This window comes from Agelaius phoeniceus, chromosome 7 (genome assembly GCF_051311805.1).
Source record: "Agelaius phoeniceus isolate bAgePho1 chromosome 7, bAgePho1.hap1, whole genome shotgun sequence".
NCBI lineage: Eukaryota > Metazoa > Chordata > Aves > Passeriformes > Icteridae > Agelaius > Agelaius phoeniceus.
In genome coordinates, this window is record NC_135271.1 from 3,119,985 (window position 1) to 3,141,395 (window position 21,411).

The window sequence follows — 21,411 nt, forward strand, 5'->3', positions numbered from 1 at the left end:
ATGGTTCCACAAGGCCCTGCAGGGTCACAGTGGCCTCTGAGGTTCCAGCAGGACCCAGACTGTCACCATGGACTCCTTGCTTCCATCCAGCCCCACAGTGTCACCATGGCCCCTTGGCTCTGTGCTGCCATGTCGTACACAGTGTCACCATGGTGCTCTTAGTGCCACCAGGCCCCGCACTGTCACCATGGCCCCTTGCTTCCCCAGGGCCCTGCAGTGTCACAATCATCAGAGAATCAACCAGGCTGGAAATGACCTTGGAGAGCATCAAGTCCAACCTGGGACCCAACACCACCTTGTCACCCAGGCCATGGCAATAAGTGCCACATCCAGTCTTTCCTTAAACACCTCCAGGGATGGTGACTCACCCACGTTCCCTGGGCAGCCCATTCCAATGCCCAGTCACCCTTTGTGTGGATAATATTACCTAATGTCCAGCCTAAACTTCCCCCCGTGCAGCAAAAGGCTGTGTCCTCTTGTCCTGTCGCTGTTCCCTGGAAAAAGAGCCTGACCCCCACCTGGCTGCACCCTTCTGTCAGGGAGTTGTAGAGAGTGATAAGGCCTCCCCTGAGCCTCCTCTTCTGCAGGATAAACAACTCCAGCCCCCTCAGCCACTACGCCTCACAAGACTTTCTTCCAGTCCCCTCCAAAGCCTTGTTTCCCTTCTCTGGACATGCTCCAGCTCCTCCATGTCCTTCCTAATTTGAGGGCCCAGAACTACACACAGCACTCGAGGTGCTGCCCAACCAGTGCCCAGCACAGGGGAAGAATCCCTGCCCTGTTCCTGCTGGCCACACCATTCCTGATCCATAGGAGTGCCAGGGGTTGGATGAGGGAAATTGCGGGGAGGGGGTGGGGAAAAATTCTGATTGATTGTCAGCCATGAAGGGTGTTGATTTTTCATATCTGTTCAAACTGCATTAAAAGCTACTGGGGATCAATATCAATTGGACATTGCTGAGATCAAGCAATAAACAGGAAAGAAAAAACTTAACAGAACAAAACTGTACTTTCGGCATTGTTTTATACTATTGTATATTCACTTTAGTACACTTCTGTCACCTTTCTAATTAACCACATTAAGAACTGAAAACTTGAAATATTCCCCATGGGGCGTTTTCTTGTTCAGGTATTCGGAACAAATCTTTATGAGTTCTTCTCACTGAATTCCTGAACTGAAGAGCTCAAGAAAGAAGAGGCCTCTGGAGTAGCAAAATTCATCAGCAACCTCCAAGTGGCTGAGGATCCATCCCCATCAGAGCAGCAATGAACAGAAATGGGCACAGCTTTGTGGCTGCCCCAGCTCTGGCGTGGGCCCTGGGCCTGGAGCAGGAGCAGCTCTTGAGGGCCCCAAGGCCGGGGCTCTGGTGCTGCCCTGGGCAGATGGGATGGCAGCAGGGGCTGCAGAGCTCTCAGCACCTCAGGCCGAGGGGAGCAGGGCAGCCAGGGAGCCTCCTTTGGCCTTGGCCAAGCACCTTCCCCCGTGGCTGGGGCTGAGTCCTGTGGCAGCTGCAGCTGCTGCTGTGCCCTTGGCAGGGGCTGAGGCCGTGGGGCCAGTGCCCAGAGCAGCCTGGCCTGAGCAGAGCTGTGGGGCCAGAGCCGGCTGGGCTGGGCTGGGCTCAGAGAGGCCCTTGGTGCTGCCCAGAGCTCAGGGCAGCTGGCAGAGCTTGCAGGGAGCTGGGCCAGGCTCTCTGAGCCTGGCCCAGAAACCATCAGTGTCCATCTCAGCCTGGCTGAGCATGCAGGGGCAGGACTCAGGCCAGGCCTTGTGGGGCAGGGCCAGCTCCTGTGCAAGGCATTGCAAACAGGCAAGTGGCCCAGAGAGGAGGCTGCTCTGTGCCCTTGGTGGCATGGAGAGAGCAGGGAGGGGGCTCAGGACATTTGTCAGCGCCAGCCTCTGTGCCCATGTGTTGGCAGCCCTGGCTGCTGAGCCCAGCTTTGGCCTGGGCTGAGTTTGGCTGTGGCCCAGCTCCATCCTCCTGCGGGGCTCAGGGCCTGTTCCCGGCCATGGCCAGCCCTGGCTGCCTCTCTGCTGGCCCAGAGGCCGGCAGAGCCCGGGGCAGGGCTGTCTGTGCAGCCCCACAGGTGCCACGGGCTCTGCAGGAGCTGGCAGAGGCTGCCCAGCAGGGAGGCCATGGGGCACAGAGCCCCAAGGCTGCTGTGGGCACCACGGCACAGGGGCCGTTCCCAGCCGCAATGCTCCTGGCCTGGGCTGGGCCTGCACAGGGGCTGGGCCACCATGGCTGGGCCAGCACAGGGCCACAAAGGGGCCACGCAGCCGCTGCCGGGGCTGACAGCAAGGCCAGGCACACACAAGCAATTGCTGAGCATGGCCTGCACTGGCCAGGCCTGACTGTGCCAAAGGCAGAGCTCAGCTGCCCTTGGGGGCTGCAGCAACACTCCAGAGCCCAAAGAGCCTGCATGGCTGTGCTGGAGACCAAGGCTGCAGCAGGGAAATGCAGGGCTGCTGCGGGATGGGGAGGCCATTGAATTCCAGCACACACCTCAGCTCTCTGATGGTCCCGGCACCATGCTGGGCCCTGTTTCAGACTGGAGCAGAGAAGATGTTGATGGCACAGGAGCCCTGTGGGGCTGTCAGGGACCTGCAGCTTGCAAGGTGCTCTGCTCTCCCTCAGGTGCTCTGGGAGAGATCCAATCCCAGCTGGGCACCTCAGGGCACAAGTGGCACTGCCTGTCCATGGCCACACAACTGATGTCTGCCTGGAAAGGGGCACAGTTTTTAATAACTCTTAGTTTCATAATATGCAAGGAAATCTTTATTATCTGGGTCATTTGAGTACTTTTAAGACATGGCAATGTATTCCCATCAGAAAAGGGCGTCTCCTGGAAGCGTTCTGATGGCAGGAGAAGAAATACTGTTCTTTCAGTCAGCTTGTGTCACCAATATTCAGTCTAATATTTAACATCTCTTTTCCATCAGGTGTTTCCAGCTATCCTGGTTAAATTGTCATGTCTAAGTACATCTCTTCACTAGACCAGATGAATCTATGATTTTCCATTGCTCCCAGATTTCCTCCTCCAGGTGTTCTCTGATCATTCAAGTGCCTCTCAACTGACTGGTTTCATGCTTTGACCTCCAGGGAGTTGCCCAATTTTCTGATGTTCAAATAAATATGAAATCAGTAAACATCCTAATTGTCTTTATATCTATCACAGAATTATATTTTCTTATGTCTCTGTCTAAAACTGTTCCAGTACAGAAATCCCCTGGGGATCTGGACATTTCAGATGCTGCTGGGACATCCCAGAGAGCTGAGGGAAGAGCTGGGATGGTTCTTGAACTGTTCAAATGTCCAACTTGTGTTTGCTGGCAAGAAACCTTTCTGTGCCTCTGAGTGTCACCAGGCCCTGAACCCAAAGGACACAAACCTGATGAGTTGTGGCTCCCACTGCAGGGGCTGCACTTGGACCTTGGCTCTGCACAGGAGAGCTCTTCATCCCCTTTCTCTCTTTTCCTCCCTCTGGGCATGGAGGGAGCTCCTGACTTCAGCCTGTGACTCATGTGTGCAAAGAGCAAATCTGGGCAGAATTCGGGGCAGGGAGGGTTTGGGGAGCCTTGGGATCTGTGCTGGGCACAGAAGGTGTTTTCCATTGCTCTGAGACTGTCTCCTGTGAAAAGTGGATTTAATATCCAGCAGAGGAATGACTTTTGCATTTGATGGAGCTGTGCCTTCCCTTGGCTTTATTGGCTGACAGGAAATGAACATCCCTCTGTGTCTCGGGCAGCTCCTTCTCCAAGGAAAGCAGGTGGGAGTTGGAGCCAAGGAGCTGAAAGCTGCAGGTGCAGCCTGGGCTGGAGGGAGCTGAGATTTGCACAAGGCTGCTCTGAGTGCCAGGGTTTGTATGGGGGAAATGGTGGGGTGGGGGTAGGGACAGAGTCTGATTGATTGTCAGCCATGAAGGGTCTTGATTTTCACACCTATTCAAACTGCATGAGGAGGTACTTGGATTCAGTGTCAATTGGAGATTGCACATACTGATTTATGAACAGGAAAAAATCCTAAACAGGACCTAAAAAAATGTTTTCTCACTGTCCTTTTAAATATAATGCATTCACTTTGGATATACTACTGAGATCTGTCTAATTAACCACAAAGGATTTGAAAATTAAATCAAATTATTCCCAGAGGCTTGGCTTTTTCGGGTGTTCTGAATGTTAATGAGTCCTGGGACACTGAATTCCTGCACTGAAGAGCTGAAGGCTGAACAAGCCTCTGGAGCAGTGAAATTCAGCAGCAGCCTCCAAGTTGCTGAGGATGTCAGCAGCCCCCAGTGAGGCCATCCCTGCCCAGAGACCGTGGGGGAATGGGCAGACAAGGAGAGCGTCCCTGGGGCTGGGGCAGCACAACTCAGAGGCACCAGCGGCTCCAGCTGGGCAATGGAGTGTGGAATGTGGCTGGGAAAGCCCTGCCTGGGCTGGGCCAAGCACCACAGACAAGCCCTGACCCCCATCCCCCCAAACAACTCCCTCAAGGAGACATTTAAAAGGAATTACAGTTGTTTGTGTACTCTGAGTTGGACTCCCTGGAGAAATACCAACAAGAGATTCTCAGGAGCTGAAAAGAACAAAACAGTCACTACCCGGAGCTTTGGAAAATCAGAGAAACTTTGGCAAATGGTTTATTATGACATTGTAGTAATTTTAGTTTGTTAATTTAAGATTTTTCTAATATTGAGATTTCTTAATTAATGTATTGATGAGTGTGGTGAGTTTTAGTGTTAGTTAATTATTTATGTATTTATTTTGTTGTGAGATAGGATTATGGGAAAGGTAAAGTAGTCCTAACATTTTAAAAGGGTATAGAGAAATTTTTATTAAAAGTAAATTGAAAAAGAAAAAAGTAGTAAGAATTAAAATAAACCCTTTAGAACACTTTTTTTCTTTACAACTTTTTCTTTTTACTGACAATGTAAAGAAAATAAACTTAAAATTTCTAGTTGGTTTACTATTTCTAGAATAGTCTTTTTTTAGTTTACTTTAGTAGAGAAGTTTTTCTTGTTAAGGTTATGGAGATTTTTTTACAAGAAAATTTTTTTTTTGTGGTTCTTAATTCTGTCATGGATAACAGTTGTCTGGGGAAATTTGTTCTTGTGAAGTTGTTTTTATTGCTACAAGTTTTTTTACAGCTTGTAGATGGGCCATGTCAACTTATGGGGTATTGTTTTAAAGATGAGTTCTTTAAGGGTAAAAGCTTTTATTTTTTATTTTTAAAATTATTTTTATCTCTGGGAATAGAGATCTTCTCTTGTGGATACTGGATTACTTGGATTTTTTCCCTCCTGTTTAAACTTTAGATGAAATTATGGTTATTTTAACATTTGTTTATTTTAGTATAGAGGGGTTTTTTTATATTAATTGTAATTTTTTTAAAAAGTTTTTTGTATTATAAAGAAAAAGAGTTTTTTCATTATAGTTTACAAGAGGATTTTAGTTTTAAGATTAAGGTATTTTTTCTTTTTTTACTTGGGATTGATTTTCTCCTTTACTGACTCTAATGTTTTTATATATTTTTTATATGCTGGTATTTTGGTTTTTTCTTTTACTCGATGGAGCAATGAAGTATTGAAAGGATTAACACCTGACCTGCCAGTAACTTGTGGTGGAAGTTGTGGTTGGGTTGTGTTAGAATTGGTTTAATGGTTGGTTTTGGGGGGGTTTTTTTGTGTTTAATTTTAGTTGTAGGGTTATTTTGTACAGGTGGTAGGTTGTAGGGGTTTTTGGTTTTAGTTGTGTTGGGGTGGGAGGGGACTTGATGGTAAGATTTTAACAGCTGTGGCTGGCTTTGTTCTGGTTGGGGTTTTGTAGCCGCTTTTGTTTTCCTGTTTGGGAGCTGTTGGGGATTGGTTTTGTCAGAATGGGGCCGATGGGGGTGGGGGGGGCACGGCCTGGGGAGGGGGGAAGGGGCTCAGCCCATGGCAGGGTTGCTTGGTTTGGTTTGGTTTGCTTTGGTTGAATGGGGGCCGGGGCCAGGGCTGCTGCTTCTTTGTCGACTGGAAAAGAAAGGAGATTCCTGGGTTTTTTTGTCTTTTACATTTGTGTTTAACAGAGGTGTGTTCAGTATCTCAGTGGTTTAACAGATTGTCAGTAACACAAGAAGTTTTGTATTACTTTTTAAAATTCTTCTAATGTCAAATTACAACAGATATTCAATCAACAAAAAACATTTCTCAAAGCATTGACTTGGCCCATTCAACTTCACAAACTCTAAGCCTGTTCAATTTAATGTTAATAAGAATTTACAGGAGCACAGAAACAGAAGAAGACGCAGAAAGAGAGAAAGACAAAAAAGATGCAGAGAAGCACACACAGAGCTTCCAACTCCTGGATTCCAGCAGAGTTCAGATGGAAATTCCAAGAGGAGGTAGGGTCAAGATGTGTGCTTGCCTTGTGGTCAGCCTTCTATACCCCTTGGTCTCCCTGGGCCCTTCCCCCAGGTGGGGCTTGGGCTCATTTGGTCCCTCAGGAGCTGGGCTGGGGCTGCAGAGGTGGCTGTGGAGCATTGCCTGTGCTGTGCCAGGGACTGGCAGCCACTGCTGGGCTGGGATAGAGGCTCTGGGAGGATTGGGGTTCCAGGGCAGGGCAGGGCTGGGGTTCCAGGGCAGGGCAAGGCTGGACCTGCCCCTTCCTCCCCCACACATGAACTGTTTCCAGCCAACAATCTCATCCAATTTGTCACAACAGGGAATGTTGGAGGTGGAACCCAAATTCTGGCCATGGGCACCTGGCTGAGAAGGACAGTTCTTTTCCATAGGAAGGAAAGCACAGAGCCCCAGTGTTTGGAGAGCCTCAGTAGGCCAAGGCCAGCCAGACTTGTCAGGAATGGAAGATTTTGTCTGGGACCAGACTTTAGATATAGGGAATTGTGGAGGTGGAACCCCAATCTCAGCCATGGGCACCTGGAGAAGCAGGACAGTTCTTTATCATAGGAAGGAAATCACAGAGCCTTCCCCAGTGTTTTTTGAGACAGATGCAAAGTGACTCTTGTAAAACCACTGCAAGACAGACTTGTCCTGGGAATATTCCTATTGGAATAATCGCTGGATATAAGGTGTTGTTGTTCTATTCCTGGAGTCCCATACTGTTGTTATCAGATTTCTAAAGTCCATACCTCCTTGGTGTGTTCTTACAGCTGCAGATCTTCACAGCACAGACTCCTTCCTCTACATCTTGTTCTCTCACAGTTCAGGGCTCCTCCAAGGCTCTCCCTGACTGCCTAATCTGCCCCCTTTTATCCCAGTTATCTTCATTGGTCACAGCTAGAGCCCAATTAAGGACATTGCAGCTGCAGCCCATCAAGGACAACCGGGACCCGCCCCCCCCCCCGGGGCAAAGCCTTGATACAGATATTCAAATACAATACATTTCCTCTACTATAATAAGGAAATTTGGAGGTGGAATCCCAGTTCTGGCCACAGGTGCCTGGAGGAGGAGAAGAGTTCTTTTCCATGGGAAGAAAAGCACAAAGCTCCAGTGGTTCAGCAGCAGATGAGAAGAGACCCTCAACATGCCAGGGTCAGCTGGACCAGTCAGGCAGCCCCTGGGAGGCCAAACCAGCCAGATCTGTTCTGTGTTCCCTTGGTTTTGTGGGGCCCTACAGTGCCACAATGGTGCCTTGGATCCACGGGGCCCTGCTGTGCCATAATGGTGGCTTGATCCCATGGGGTCCAGCAGTGTCACAATGGCCCCTTGTTTCCATGGGATCCAGCAGTGTCACAATGGCCCCTAGGTTCCAGAAGGCCCCGCAGTGTCACAATGGTCCCAATGATTCCATGGGCCCTGCAGTGTCACAATGGACCTTTGGACCCTGGGGGTTTGCAGTGTCACAATGGTCTCCTTTGGCTCCACAGTGTCACAATGGAGCAGTGATGACAGGAGGCCCCTCTGTGTCACCCTGGAGCTTTGGTTCCATGCAGCCCTGCAGGGTCTCAAAGGCCTCTCGGTTTCAGGAAGCCCCACAGTATCACAATGATCCTCTTGGTTCTGTGGGGACCCCCAGGGTCACAATGGTCTCACCGGTTCCACGAGGCCTGACAGTGTCACAATGGTCTCTGTGATTCCATGAGTCCCCTTAGTGTCACATTGGTCTCCTTAGTTCCATGAGGCTGTGAAGTGTCTTAATTGTGTCTCCATGATCCCATGAGGCCTTGCAAAGTCACAATGGACCTTTGGCTCCATGGGGTCTCGCAGTTTCACAATGGACCCTTGGTCCCATGACACCTCAAATTGCCTGTCCTTGCAGCTTTAGTCTGAAAGCAACCCTTGGATATTTGGGGAGTATTAGGGGTGGAATTACATTTCAGCCATGGGTTCCTGGAAGGAAGGTTGGATCCCAGTGTTTCAAAGGCTGATTAGAGGCAGCCCCAAGGAGGCCAAGGCAAGCCAGACAGGGAAGAATCCTTGGATAGACAGAGTTTGGGAGGCCAAACCCCACTTTTGTCTATGGGCATCTGGACAAGAAAGACAATTATTTTCCACAGGAAGGAAAGTACAGAGTCCCAGTGTTTCAAAGGATGATGAGAGCTTGCCCTCAGGAAGCCAAGGGAACCTGGACAGTCCTAGCAGCTTTTGTCTGGGAGCCATCCTTGGACATAAGGAATTTTGGAGGTAGATCCTCAGTTTTGGCCATGGATGCCTGGACATAAAAGATGTTTTTTTGCATGGGAAGAAAAGGACAGGCCCCCTTTTTTTTGAAGGCAGATGAGAGTTGCCCCCCAAAAAACCAAGACCAGCCGGAGCTGTCTGTCCTGACAGGTGACATATGGGAATAATCCTTGGATATAATCAAATTTGGAGGAGGGATCCCAATTTCAGCCATGAACCCCTGGAGGAGAAGGACAGTTCTTTCCCACAGGAAGGAAAGCACACAACTCCAGGGCTTCAGGGGCAGATGAGAAGTGACCCTGAACATGCCAAGGTCAGCTGAACCAGTCAGGCAGCCCCCTGGTGGCCCAGCCAGCCAGACCTGTTCCATGTTCTTGGATCCTTGGGGTCCTGCAGCATCACAATGGCCCCTTGGTTCCATAAGGCCCTGTAGGATCACAACAGATCTTTGTTTCCATGAGGCCCAGGGATATAACAATGGTCTCCTTGGCTCCACAGTGGCACAATGGCCCCTTGCTTCCATGAGGCCTTGCAGGGTCAAAATGGTTTCCTTGTTTCCATGGGATTGCCAAATGCCACAATGGCCCATTGGTTCCATGAGGTCTCAGAGTCTCAAGATGGCCCCTGGGTTCTATTGGGTTCTCCAGGATCACAATGGCCCCTTGGTTCCACCAGGCCTGGATGTGTCACAATCGTCCCTTGCTTCCATGGAGACCCACAGTGTCACAGTGGCCCCTTGTTTCCATGAGACCTTGCAGTGTCACAGTGGCTGCCTTGGTTCTGTGAGGCCCTGTGGTGTCACAATGGCCCCTTGGTTCCATGGGGACTCAGAGTGTCAGAATGGTCTCATTGGTTCCATGAAGCCCTGAAGTATGGAATGGCTCCTTGGTTCCATTGGGATCGTCACTGTCACAGGAATTCTCAGTTCCACGGAGCCCTGCAATGTCACAGTGCTCTCCTTGGTTCCATGGTGCCACTCAGGGTCACAAGGGCCCCTCAGCTCTACAAGGCCCCACAGTTTCACAGCAGCCCCTTGCTCCCATGAGGCCGTGCCATGTCACAATGGTCTCATTGGTTCCACGAGGCCCTGCAGCTCCACAATGACCCTTGAAGTGTCACAATGGTCTCAGCAGGTTCGCCCGCTTATTCACAATGGCCTCCTTGGTTCCATGATGCCCTGTAGTATAACAATGGTATCCTTGGTTCCACAGTCAGGATGGCCCCATTGTCTCATGGAGCCCCACAGCCCCTTATAGAGCCCCTTGGCCCATTATGGAGCCCCACGGCCCCTTATGGAGCCCCACAGGGCCACTGTGATCCCCGCGATTCCATAAGGCCCTGCAGTGTCACAATGGCCCCTTGGTTCCAGTGGGTCCTGAAGTGTCATTATGGTCTCCAAGGTTCCATGAGGCCCCACAATGTCACAATGGACTTTTGCTTCCATGAGCTTTTATAATGCCAACAACAGTCTCCTTGGTTCCACAGTGATACAATGGACCCTTGGTTCCATGAGGTTCAGTAGCATAACATGGATGCCCTGATTCCATGAGATTGTGCAGTGTCACAATGATCTCCTTGGTTCTGCAGCCCTGCTGTGGCTGCTGTGTAACAAGGGACCTGTGATACCATGAGGTTCCATAGTATGGAATATTAATCCCAATATTTCCGGGTGGGACGTGCCTGGCCTCATCTGACCCTTGCTGCTGGACCAAAGGCGGCAGCTGCGGTGTTTCACCTCAGAGATACCTTTGGCCAGCTGGGTGCTGCAGCTGGGCCCTCGGAACAAATCCAGGCAAAGTAGGAACTCAGTTTACCTCTGGTGGAAAAGGTTCAGGTGTTGGTGAAGAGAAAGGAGAGGATTCTATCGTAGAGTTTTAATCCAGAGTTTATTCCAGGATGACAGACCTCTGAATCTTTTAACAGCTCCCAATAGAATCCCGACTGCATGGTCTCGTGTCCTTTTAAGCCCCGGGGACAGGGGGAGGGGAAGGGACAGGTGAGGGCCAACCAGGTGGGAGGAGGGGAAGGCTTAAGGGATAGAGACACTTGGACAGGCCAATGAGCTCGGACCTGAGGGGCATCTTTTGAACTTCTGCCAACAACACCATGACCCTGCTGGAATGTTAAGATTGATGGAGAGCTCTTAGCAGGAGGGCAAAGGGGAAAGGAGAGGTTGGAACACTTGGGGGGTTGGGATAGGTGAAACAGGAAATGGCATCACACTGCAAGAATAAAAATTTTGGACAATTGGAATTAGGACAATATGAGACAATAGAAACAAAGAGTCACGGACATCCAGGTACCTTTTTCTGGGCAGCAGAAGCCTGAAAAAAGACACACATTAACAGAGGATTAACCCTTAAAAACAATAGCCTATTGCATATTCATACATCTCATACATGATGCATAAATTCCATTCAAATATAGGATTCTGTCTGGTGATCGTCAACTTTTTCCTCTTAATCCTAATGGCATTGTCCTGGCTGAGCGAGGCGGGAAGAAGTTCGTTTCTTCTGATAAGAGAGCAAAAAATTCTTTTTCTCTGAAAGATTTAGGTGTCCTGTGGCTGCTATCTTGGTGCGAGTCCTTTCTTTAGAAAAAAAGTATCCTACAAAGCATAATTTCAATTTTAACATTTTGTCATAACCTAAAACTATATTTAGCACACTACTTAAGAGAATTAATACAGCACACCTTTCTAACACAACACATATTCATTTTAATATTTGTAAAAAGCCAATCATAAAATATGCATTTTTCACACAGGGGAACGCTGGGGCTGTCACTGCTGGGGTGTCACACACAGGGGAACGCTGGGGCTGTCACCACTGGGGTGTCACACACAGGGGAACGCTGGGGCTGTCACTGCTGGGGTGTCACACACAGGGGAACGCTGGGGCTGTCACCGCTGGGGTGTCACACACAGGGGAACGCTGGGGCTGTCACCAATGGGGTGTCACACACAGGGGAACCCTGGGGCTGTCACTGCTGGGGTGTCACACACAGGGCAATGCTGGGGCTGTCACCACTGGGGTGTCACACACAGGGCAACGCTGGGGCTGTCGCCGCTGGGGTGTCACACACAGGGGAACGCTGGGGCTGTCACCAATGGGGTGTCACACACAGGGGAACGCTGGGGCTGCCCCGCTCCTGCCCTGTCCCCAACAGCTCTGCCAGCGCCTCGAGGGGACACAAAGGCTGAGCCAAAGGGTGAGAATTGCAGAAGGGGCTGAGCTGGCAGGGCCCATTGGGATCAGCCAGTCCAGCCCCTGGCCCTGCACAGTCCCCCCAACAATTGCAGCCTGGGCAGCCCTGGGAGCGGTGTCCAAAGGCCTCTGGAGCTCCGGCAGCCTCGGGGCTGTGACCATTTCCTGGGGAGCCTGGGCAGTGCCCGAGCCCCCTCTGGGGGAAGAAGCTTTGGCTGATCCCCAGCCCAGCCCTGCCCTGGCCCAGCTCCAGCCGTTCCCTCGGGTCCTGTCCCTGCTCACCTGGGCAGAGATCAGAGCTTGCCCAGAGCAGCTGTGGCCCAGAGCAGCTGCCAGGAATCCCTGGCAGGGTCCAAGGCCAGGTTGGACGGGGCTTGGAGCAGCCTGGGATAGTGGAAGGTGTCCCTGCCCAGGGCAGAGGGTGGAATGAAATGAACTTGAAGGTCTCTTTCAAACCAAGCCATTCTGTGATTCTGTGATTTTGGGAGAGATGCTGAAGCTCTGGCTCAGCTTTATCTCAGACCCAGCAGCAGCCATGGGTGGGATCATCACCTCCTCCCTCTCCCTGAGGTGGGAACTCACCCAGTGGCAGTGTGAAAAATGCCAATCACGTGTTAAAATTTTAGAAGTTTAATAGTAATAAAACAGTAATAAAAATTAGAACAATAAGAATTTGGACAATCAAAGTTAGGACAATAAAAGACAATAAAAGCAAAGAATTAGGGACGTCCAGGTGCTTTGCTCTGCCACAAAAGCACACTTTGCTAACAAAGGAAGGAACCCTTAAAAGAAATAGCCTGTTGCATATTCATACATCTCATACATGATTCAAACATTCCTTTCACACAAAGGGTGTCTGCTGCTTAATTTCTGCTGCCCCCCTTCATCTTGTACATCAATTTCTTGGCTCCTAGAAGTCTGGAAGAAGTCTGGATTGTCCCAATAAGGGGGCAATAATTCTTCTTTTGGTGTCTCGTTGCTGTTACCTTTATGTGAAGAATTTCTTGGTTATCTTATCCATTCCTTGTGCTAGTTACAAAAAGTATCTTACCTCACATAATTTTTATTTTAATACTATGCTATAGCCTAAAACTATATTTACCACACTGCTTAAAAAGATTATTACAGCACTACAAAAAAAAAATGATACAACAAAACTTTCCAACATAACACATATAGTATTCATTTTAATACTTGTGAAGAGCCAATCACATAATACGCATTTTTCACAATCAATAACAGATACAAATCACATTCTGGCAACTCTCTAGGGTAAAAGCTTATTAAAGACATACCTGTAGGGATAACTTTATTCCCTACAGATCCTTAGAAGTACTGCATAGGCTGTGATTAAGTCAAAGAAAGTATGGCAATATACCATCTTTTCCCACCACCCTATGTGCAACTTATTTATTAAGTATTCATACAGTACGTCAGTTGGACACCAAAAGAGAAAACCTGCATCAGCAGCAGCTGAAAACAAAGCTAGAATCTAAGTTGACACATTTCAAAATTTAATTTCTGGGCTTTAAAAGTTATTTAGCTCAATCCAGAAAACAGTTTACTCTCCTACTGAAAAAATAAATATTCTCATTACAACATGTTTTCCAGTGATGCAGCTACTGTTAGACGACAAGAGGAAACATATAGGCAGGCAGATTCCTTGTTCCTCTCTTTGTCATCTCAGTAAATTTCCCACCATTAAGATAAATCATGAGAAGCTGCTAGAACACAAAATTCTCTTCCAATTACATACATGAAAAGATCTTCTATTTATTCTTCCCAAGTTAATTTGTAAGGCTTTCATAAAATATTAGAATTATGGTCTTCTCTATTCCAAATGGAAAATGTTTCATTAGACTAATTCAAGACAAGACTTCACTTTCAACTCGTAACACGTGAGAATGTCACATGAAAGCTGATAAGCAGATTCTGGCCAGAGCACTGGCGTACCTGCTTCAGGCTGGAGTCCCCTGACTGAGTTCTTTTGGCATGTGTTTGGAGTGTCTTACATTTAAACCATGCAAGAGCAAGTCAAAGGCAGGCATCATAGAAATAGCTACTATATAAAAAAAGGTAACATGTTTTATTATAAAAACTGTGCTTTTCTAAGCTGAAAATCTTTGTGCTGTGCTTGAGACTGCACAGTATGGCTGACATGAGGCTTTGGTCACAGATTATGCATGAACAATCCAGAACCTCCTGAATTATTCATGAATTTGTATCTTGTGTATTTTGTCCCTGCCCACGCAAGCTAGAAAATTAAGGAAAACATGCACAATGATAAAGAAAACACAGTGCAATTCAAGAAAATCATGGTTAAATTACCCATATGTTATATCCAGAGACAACTCAAACAATTGCTGCTGAAGAACTTATACCATTAACTTTATCACAAATTTTCAAAGGCAGGTGGATTTGCTCTTCCTGCTCAAACAATTTAACAGGATTCTTGCTATTGGCAATTAAATTATTATTTAATTCTACCTTAATATGATTTTAAAGATTCATTATAGCTCTAAAACTGTAGAATACTGTGTGCTTTGTGGGTAAATAGGCCAGGGAACAGTTAACAATTCTAGGGATTTATGTCTATCATATTGATTGGTCAGGCTAACATGTGAGCTCCTGTAAAATCCTTTTACAAAACATTATAGTTTATCATACTGTCCTAGGCTGACTATATTTGGGGGATGCTTTTATCCCCAGTAATCTGTTCTGTTTTGCTGAATAATAAGTTTTGCACCTTTAAGACTTGTTCCAAGTGCGAAGTGGGGAGAGAAGAAGCACAGAGTTTTGTTTTCAGACACTGCACGCACTCCTCCACATTCCTGCTCCTGGACCGTGTTGTCTGCAGATGGACAGATGCTGGGACAGAGCTCTCCTTTGTTTTAGTTAGTTTTAGCTAGCTGAGGCAAAAAAGTTCCCTGGGCTGTGAGTTTTTTTACTTTTCTTTGGACCTGTTTAGACCTGCTCTGAACACCAGAAGAGCACCGGCAGCTGCACCTGTGGCCCACCAGGCCAGGCCTGGGCTGCGGCATTTCCAGCACCAGAGGGACTGATCAGAGCCTGAGTGAGCTGAGCTGCAGCCTGGGGAGGGGCTTTCTGAGTTTGTCATCTCTTTTCCAGCAGCAAGAGGTTTTATTGATTCATCTTGTTTAGGTTTTCTTGTTTAATAAATTGAGGTTTATTAAACAAGGTTTTTCCAAAAAACAGGTTTTTCCACTTTTCTTCAAGGAGGTATTTTTCCCCGACTGGCTGGGGGAGAGGCTGATTGAATCTGCTTCCTAGAGGAACCCCTTAGGGGATTCTCTCCCAAATTTACCCTGAACCAGCCCACATACTTAACTTGAAAGGATTGTCTGTCTTTACCAGGTGTTAACTTCAAAGAATCCCAGAATCAATGAGGTTGTAAGAGATCACTGAGATCATTGTGTCAAGCTTTGGACCAAACACCACCTTGTCAAACAGATCAGAGCACTGAGTGCCACATCCAGCTGGTCTTTGAACATATCAGAGACCCTGGGCAGTGCCTTCCAATGCTTAAGAAACCTTTCTGTGAAGAAATTCCTCTGATGTCCAACTTAACCTCCCTGGTGCAGCTTAAGACTGTGTCTTGTCCTGTCACTGCTTGTCTGTGAGGAGAGCCCAATCCCCATCCTACCACAACCTCCTGTCAGGGTGGTGTAGACAGTGACAATGTTCCTCCTGGGCCTCCTTTGCTCAAGACTGAGCCCTCCTGAGCTCCCTCAGTTCTCTCAGCCATTTCTCATCAGACTTATTCTCCAGACCCTTAATCAACTTCCTTTCTCTTCTCTGGATTTGGTCCAGATCCTCAATGTCCTCCCTTGGATGATGCCAAGATGGGTCAGAGGGCAGATCTGCTGGAGGACAGGAAGGCTGCACAGGGCCCTGGACAGGCTGGCTCCATGGGCTGAGACCACTGGCATGAGGTTAAACAGGACCAAGTGCTGGGTTGTACACTTTGGCCACACTAATCCTCTGCAGCTCCCAGCTGTGGAAAGAGTGGCTGTGAAGCCGATTGACAACACCTAAACCTGAGACCAGGCGTGACCAGGTGGGGAAAAAGGCCAATCGGCAGCCTGGCCTGCATCAGCAATAGTGCAGCCATCAGGATCAGGGCAGTGACTGTCCTGTGCTGGGCACTGATGAAGAACATCTCGAGTGCTGTGTCACTTTCTGGGGCCTTCAATAATAATTAAAATTTCTCAAGCAATTGCTTTATTCATTATTTATTTGCCTCCCTTCCCTGCTTGGCTGTGACCAGAACTACACCAAAAGGAAAGTGCCTGCAGCCGAGGGAAAGCTGCCCTTGGGTATCCGTTTCTGTTTGTTGCTGCCGGTGGTGTTGTTTGTTTGCCTTGCTGTACATATTGGTAAAGAACTGTTACTCCTCTTCCCATATATTTGCCTGAAAGCCCCTCAATTTCAAAATTTATAATAATTTGGAGGGAAGGGGGTCATATTCTCCATTCTAGAGAGGTCCTGCAGACATCTGTCTTTCAAACCAAGACAAGCTGACAATCAACAATTTATTAACAATTGTTTATTAACAATTAATTGAGAATTATCAATTACTTATCAATCTAATAAACAGCTAATTAACTTAGGTAACTAAAAGGTAAGATAGAGGTCTTCACTGGAGCTTGAAAGGGTACTGCAGGGGTCCCTGCTGAAGGGATCATCAGCAGCAGAAGGCACGGTGTTGCCGGCTCCTGCCGGATGCTCCAGCTGACACAAACGCTGTCTCTCAGGTGCTGGTCTCCACAGCCACTCCTTCTTGGGTCCCTGGCCTTTCTCTGTGTGGTAGTTTGACAGGAAATGTGTTTTTTGGGATGCTGTGTTTTGGGCCAATGGATATTCAGGCTTTAATATTGGCATTTAACCTGGCCATTGGGACATTGGACACGCCTCTGAGAACACGGGGTTAAAAGCAGAGCTCTCCCCTGGGAGGGTCCTTTTGGGTTTCCGGCGGGAAAGAGTTCGGGTCTCTCCCCCGGCCCAGCTGCTGGCTGGGCGGGGGGAGGGGAAAAGCCATGTGGCCGGGAGAGGTAGGCCTGAGCCCGGGGGTGGAAGGGTGGGAGAGAGAGAGAGAGAGAGGGAGACATCGGGCAGCCCCCCCCTGAGAGACACAGAGAGAGAGAGAGCCGCTGCCTGAGACTGTAACCTTGAAACTGGATAAACATGGGCCTGTGCCGGCAGCACGGCTGGGACGGAGAAGAAGGGGGGGCTGCACCGGCTGCTTGTAGGAGCTTTTAACCCCTTTTCGGAGAATGAGAACTTTACAGATCATTGACCTCTCCTAGAAGATAGAGCGGAAGATGAGGAAGGAATGTGCAAGTGTGAGAGAGGTCTGGGCGAGTGAGAAATAGTGGAAGAATAGAGAAGAATCCTAGTGGGAAGAGATGATGGAGTGGCTTTTGCTGGACTCTTTTTGTACAGTCATGGACAGAACCATGTTCCTTGTGACACAGAGACTGCATTCTAGGGGGAGGCAATGGCCACAGAACCAAGAGGGTTCAGTGTTGGTGCCCCTCGGCCCCAGGGGGTGAAAAAATATGGGGGGGACAGGTGTCCCAAAGGAGAGATTGTGGGGACAGGTGTCCCAAAAGAGAGACTGTGCCTTTTTTGGATCGGGACAGAGCATCCTTAAAAAAGACAACCCTAGAAGCAGCTCTGGTCCGTGTTCAGTGGTGAGAGCACTGGACATGAAAGGAAGAGGTCACGACAGCAGATGGACTCCGGGCGGTGCCACGAGTGACACGGAAACACACGAGGCTTCAGCTGTGTTTCCAGGGAAAGCCCATGGTACAAGAAGGACTCCTCTCCTCTTGATGAACTGAGGATTGATTGTTTGAAGGGTGGTTCTGGACTAAGAGTTGGTGATTTGAGGAATAGATGTATTGTGTTGGAAATTTGGTGTGGGGAGGAGGAAATGTATTTGTAAGGTTTTCATTTTCCCTGTGTGTGTGTTCCTTTTTATCTGTAGTTGTAGTGTAGTTAATAAAGTTTTGTTTTCTTTCTTTCCTAAGTAGGAGCCTGCTTTGCTTATTCCTGGTCACATCTCACAGCAGCTACCAGGGAGAGGGTATCTTCATGGGGGCACTGGCATTGTGCCAGTGTCAAACCATGACAGTAGTTTAGGAATCTCAAGGAAGACAGCCAAGGGTTCCCTTTCTGATCTAAAACAGCTGACACCATGTGTGACACTGAGACAGTCATCTTTTGTTCTAGTGTAAACTTCCTTGCTTCTTCAATGTTCATGATCACTGCTGCTACTGCCCTGAGGCAGGCGGGCCAGCCCTTTCTCACAGTATCCAGTTGCTTAGAAAAAAATGCCACTGCCCTTTTGTAAGGACCCAGGTGTTGTGCCAGAACCCCTAAAGCTATTCCGTCCTTCATGTGGGAAAAACCAAAAGGGCTTGCTCACGTCAGGCAGCCCCACAGCAGGGGCCCTCATGAGTTCACCCTTCAGATCTTCAAAGGCCCTGTTCAATTCGGGGATCCATATCACAGTATTTTTAGAGATTTTCACCAATTTGTATAAAGGTTTCATGATCAATCTGCAGCTGTATATGCACAGTTGGCACCAAGCTGTCATTCCAAGGAAAGCATGGAGTTATTTTACAGTTTGTGGTCGAGTGTCTGGCAAATTGCTCCTTCCGGGCAGTTCCCAAAGACCACTGTCCTCTGGAGACCCCATATCGAAGCTAGGTCACTTGTTGCTTGTTGTATTGTGTTCTTATATGTTTTAGTTGCATTAAGCTGTACTTTGGTTTGCTGCAGCTCCTCCCTGTTACAGTGGTTCTGTAATGAGTTAATGTCTTAGTTTGTTCATCAAGTTGCTAAAAAGACTGTAAGAGGGGGAAAAGCCAGTAATAGAAAAAAACCCGCAAGGATAGATGTAACTAGCTAATATGTTGCAAGATGAATATAATGGGCTAATATATTGCAAAATAAATGTCATAAGGCTTAAACCACAAACTGTCAGAAGCTAATATGTTGAAAGGCTAACTAAGCAATGTGTAACTATATGTAGCTATATGCCTATATATGGTCAAAGCTATTGTAAGACCTCGAGGAAAAGGATGGGAGCCTTCGTCCAGACGACCACCAGAAGGCAGAATAAGACCCCCTAGCAACTATCGGCGCAGATGCAGAGAATGCCGGAAGGACACCCAAAACAACAGATAAAAAGGAGGACTGAACTGCGGAGTGGTGTGGGCTGAAGGCGGAGCGGTGACTCCCCGGCTACACCCAGTGCTCCCAGGTGGGTGCAACCCTTTTGTTGGCTTCACTCAGTGCTGTAATTTGCCTATTATCGCTTGCACTATCAATTAATAAATTACATTTAATTTGGACTCACTTGTCGGGGGTTGGTTCCTCACCACAACTTATAACAAATTGGCGCCATGACTCGGATCGGGAAAATTCTTGGAGAAGAGAACCTGTCGGGGAGGCGCCCCACCTCACGGTGGCCCCAAGGTTGCCATTCTCCAGGACCCCCGACCGACGAACCCAAATTAGATAATAGGCAAATTGAAGGCCGGCAACCCCATAATCTTTGTGCACGAAGCCCGGACAAGACACGGCGAGGAGCGTGAGTATAAGCCCTGTGTAGTGTCCGGTTGGGGTTGGGATCCCGGAGTGTGGCACTCCCGGAGTGCGGTGTGTGAGACGTCCTCTGGACGGTGCGAGTGCGGACCCCTTATAGTGCGGTTCCCAAGTACCCGCGAGGGACTGGGCCACGAATGGGGGGAAGTGAGAGAGTGTGTGCAAGAAGACGCTCCAGGAGGGGATAAGGGGAGAGTAAACCCTCTAAAGACACTCCAGAAGATGGGACAGGGGAAGAGCAAGCCCTCTAATCCCATAAAGAAAGGACCTGGCATAGGGCTCTCCTCAATACCTCCAGATAGCCCTTTAGGCTTGATGATTAAGTTCTGGGATGCTTATCCCTCCAGAAGGGGGAAGGACCGAGCAAAAATGATCCATTACTGTATGGAGGTTTGGGGAGGGAAACAAATCAGGGCGGATAGCCTTTACTGGCATGTGTTTGGAGCATTTGAGGATTGGATCTGTCAAGCCCTGAACACATATGTTAATTCAAAGGAACCATTTAGTGCAGAGGGAAGTGAATACGCTGCCCTGTGGATTGTTGGTGAGACCCGTTTTTCCCTATTTGTACTAAAATCTAAGAAAAAAGAAGAAGAGATCAGGAGATAATTGGGAAATGCCTGATCTTTCTCCTCCACCTTATTTACCACCCCTACAAAATCCTGATGCACCACCCCCTCCTGTTGGGCAAGCTTTGCTGAAAATGCAATTTGTAGCCAAGGCATGGGTGGATATTAGAAAGAAGCTAGAGAAGATGGAGGATTGGCAGGACAGAGGCTTAGATGAGTTGTTAAGGGAGGCCCAGAAGGTGTATGTTAGAAGGGAGGATCAAAGTGACAAGCAAATGACGATAATGGTAGAAGCAGTACGAGAGGGTCAAAAGAAGGGGCAAATGAGTCAGAGGGTTCCAGGTATGCAAAAGAATTGCATTTGAATGGGAAGACCCAGACACACACCCCAAGCAACAACTTCGATGGACAGTATTGCCCCAGGGATTTACAGAATCCCCTAATCTGTTCAGACAAGGTTAGAACAGATCCTGCAGGAATATCACCCTGAGGAAGGGACCACCTTAATTCAGTATGTGGACGATTTGCTAATAGCAGGAAAAGAGGAAGAATCAATAAGAAAGGGAAGTATAAAGTTGTTAAATTTCCTTAGTCTAAAAGGGCTAAAAGTTTTAAAATCTAAATTGCAGTTTATAGAAAAAGAGGTAAAATATTTAGGACACAGGTTAATTGAGGGAACAAAAAAGTTGGATCCTGACAGGGTCCAGGGTATACTCTCCCTTCGTGCCCCAAGGATAAAAGGCAAGTTAGACAACTGTTGGGGCTATTTGGATATTGTAGACAGTGGATTGAAAATTTAGTAGGAAAACCAAATTCCTGTATGATAAGCTCACAAAGGAGGGACTAGTTAAGTGGTCTAAGGAAGATGAGGAACGACTGGACACATTAAAGACAGAGCTGGTGAACGCTCCGGTTCTCAGCCTCCCCAACCTCAGAAAGCCTTTTTATCTGTTTGTCAATATGGATGAAGGTACTGCATATGGGGTATTAGCACAAAATTGGGCAGGGAGTAAAAAGCCTGTGGCATATCTTTCCAAATTATTGGATCCTGTTAGTCGGGGATGGCCAACTTGTCTCCAAGTAATAGGGGCAGCAGCGCTATTGGTGGAGGAAGCCAGCAAGGTTACCTTTGGAGCAGAGCTGCATGTACCATCTCCACATAATATTAGGGGAGTTTTACAACAAAAGGCTGAAAAGTGGATCACGGATGCGAGGCTCTTGAAATATGAAGGGATACTAATAGCATCCCCAAAATTAAAATTAGGCACTACATTCCTTCAGAACCCAGCCCAGTTCCTTTACAGGGAACCTGAAGAAGAACTCACTCACGACTGTCTGCAGAACATTGAGGAACAAACAAAAGTTTGCCCCGACCTAG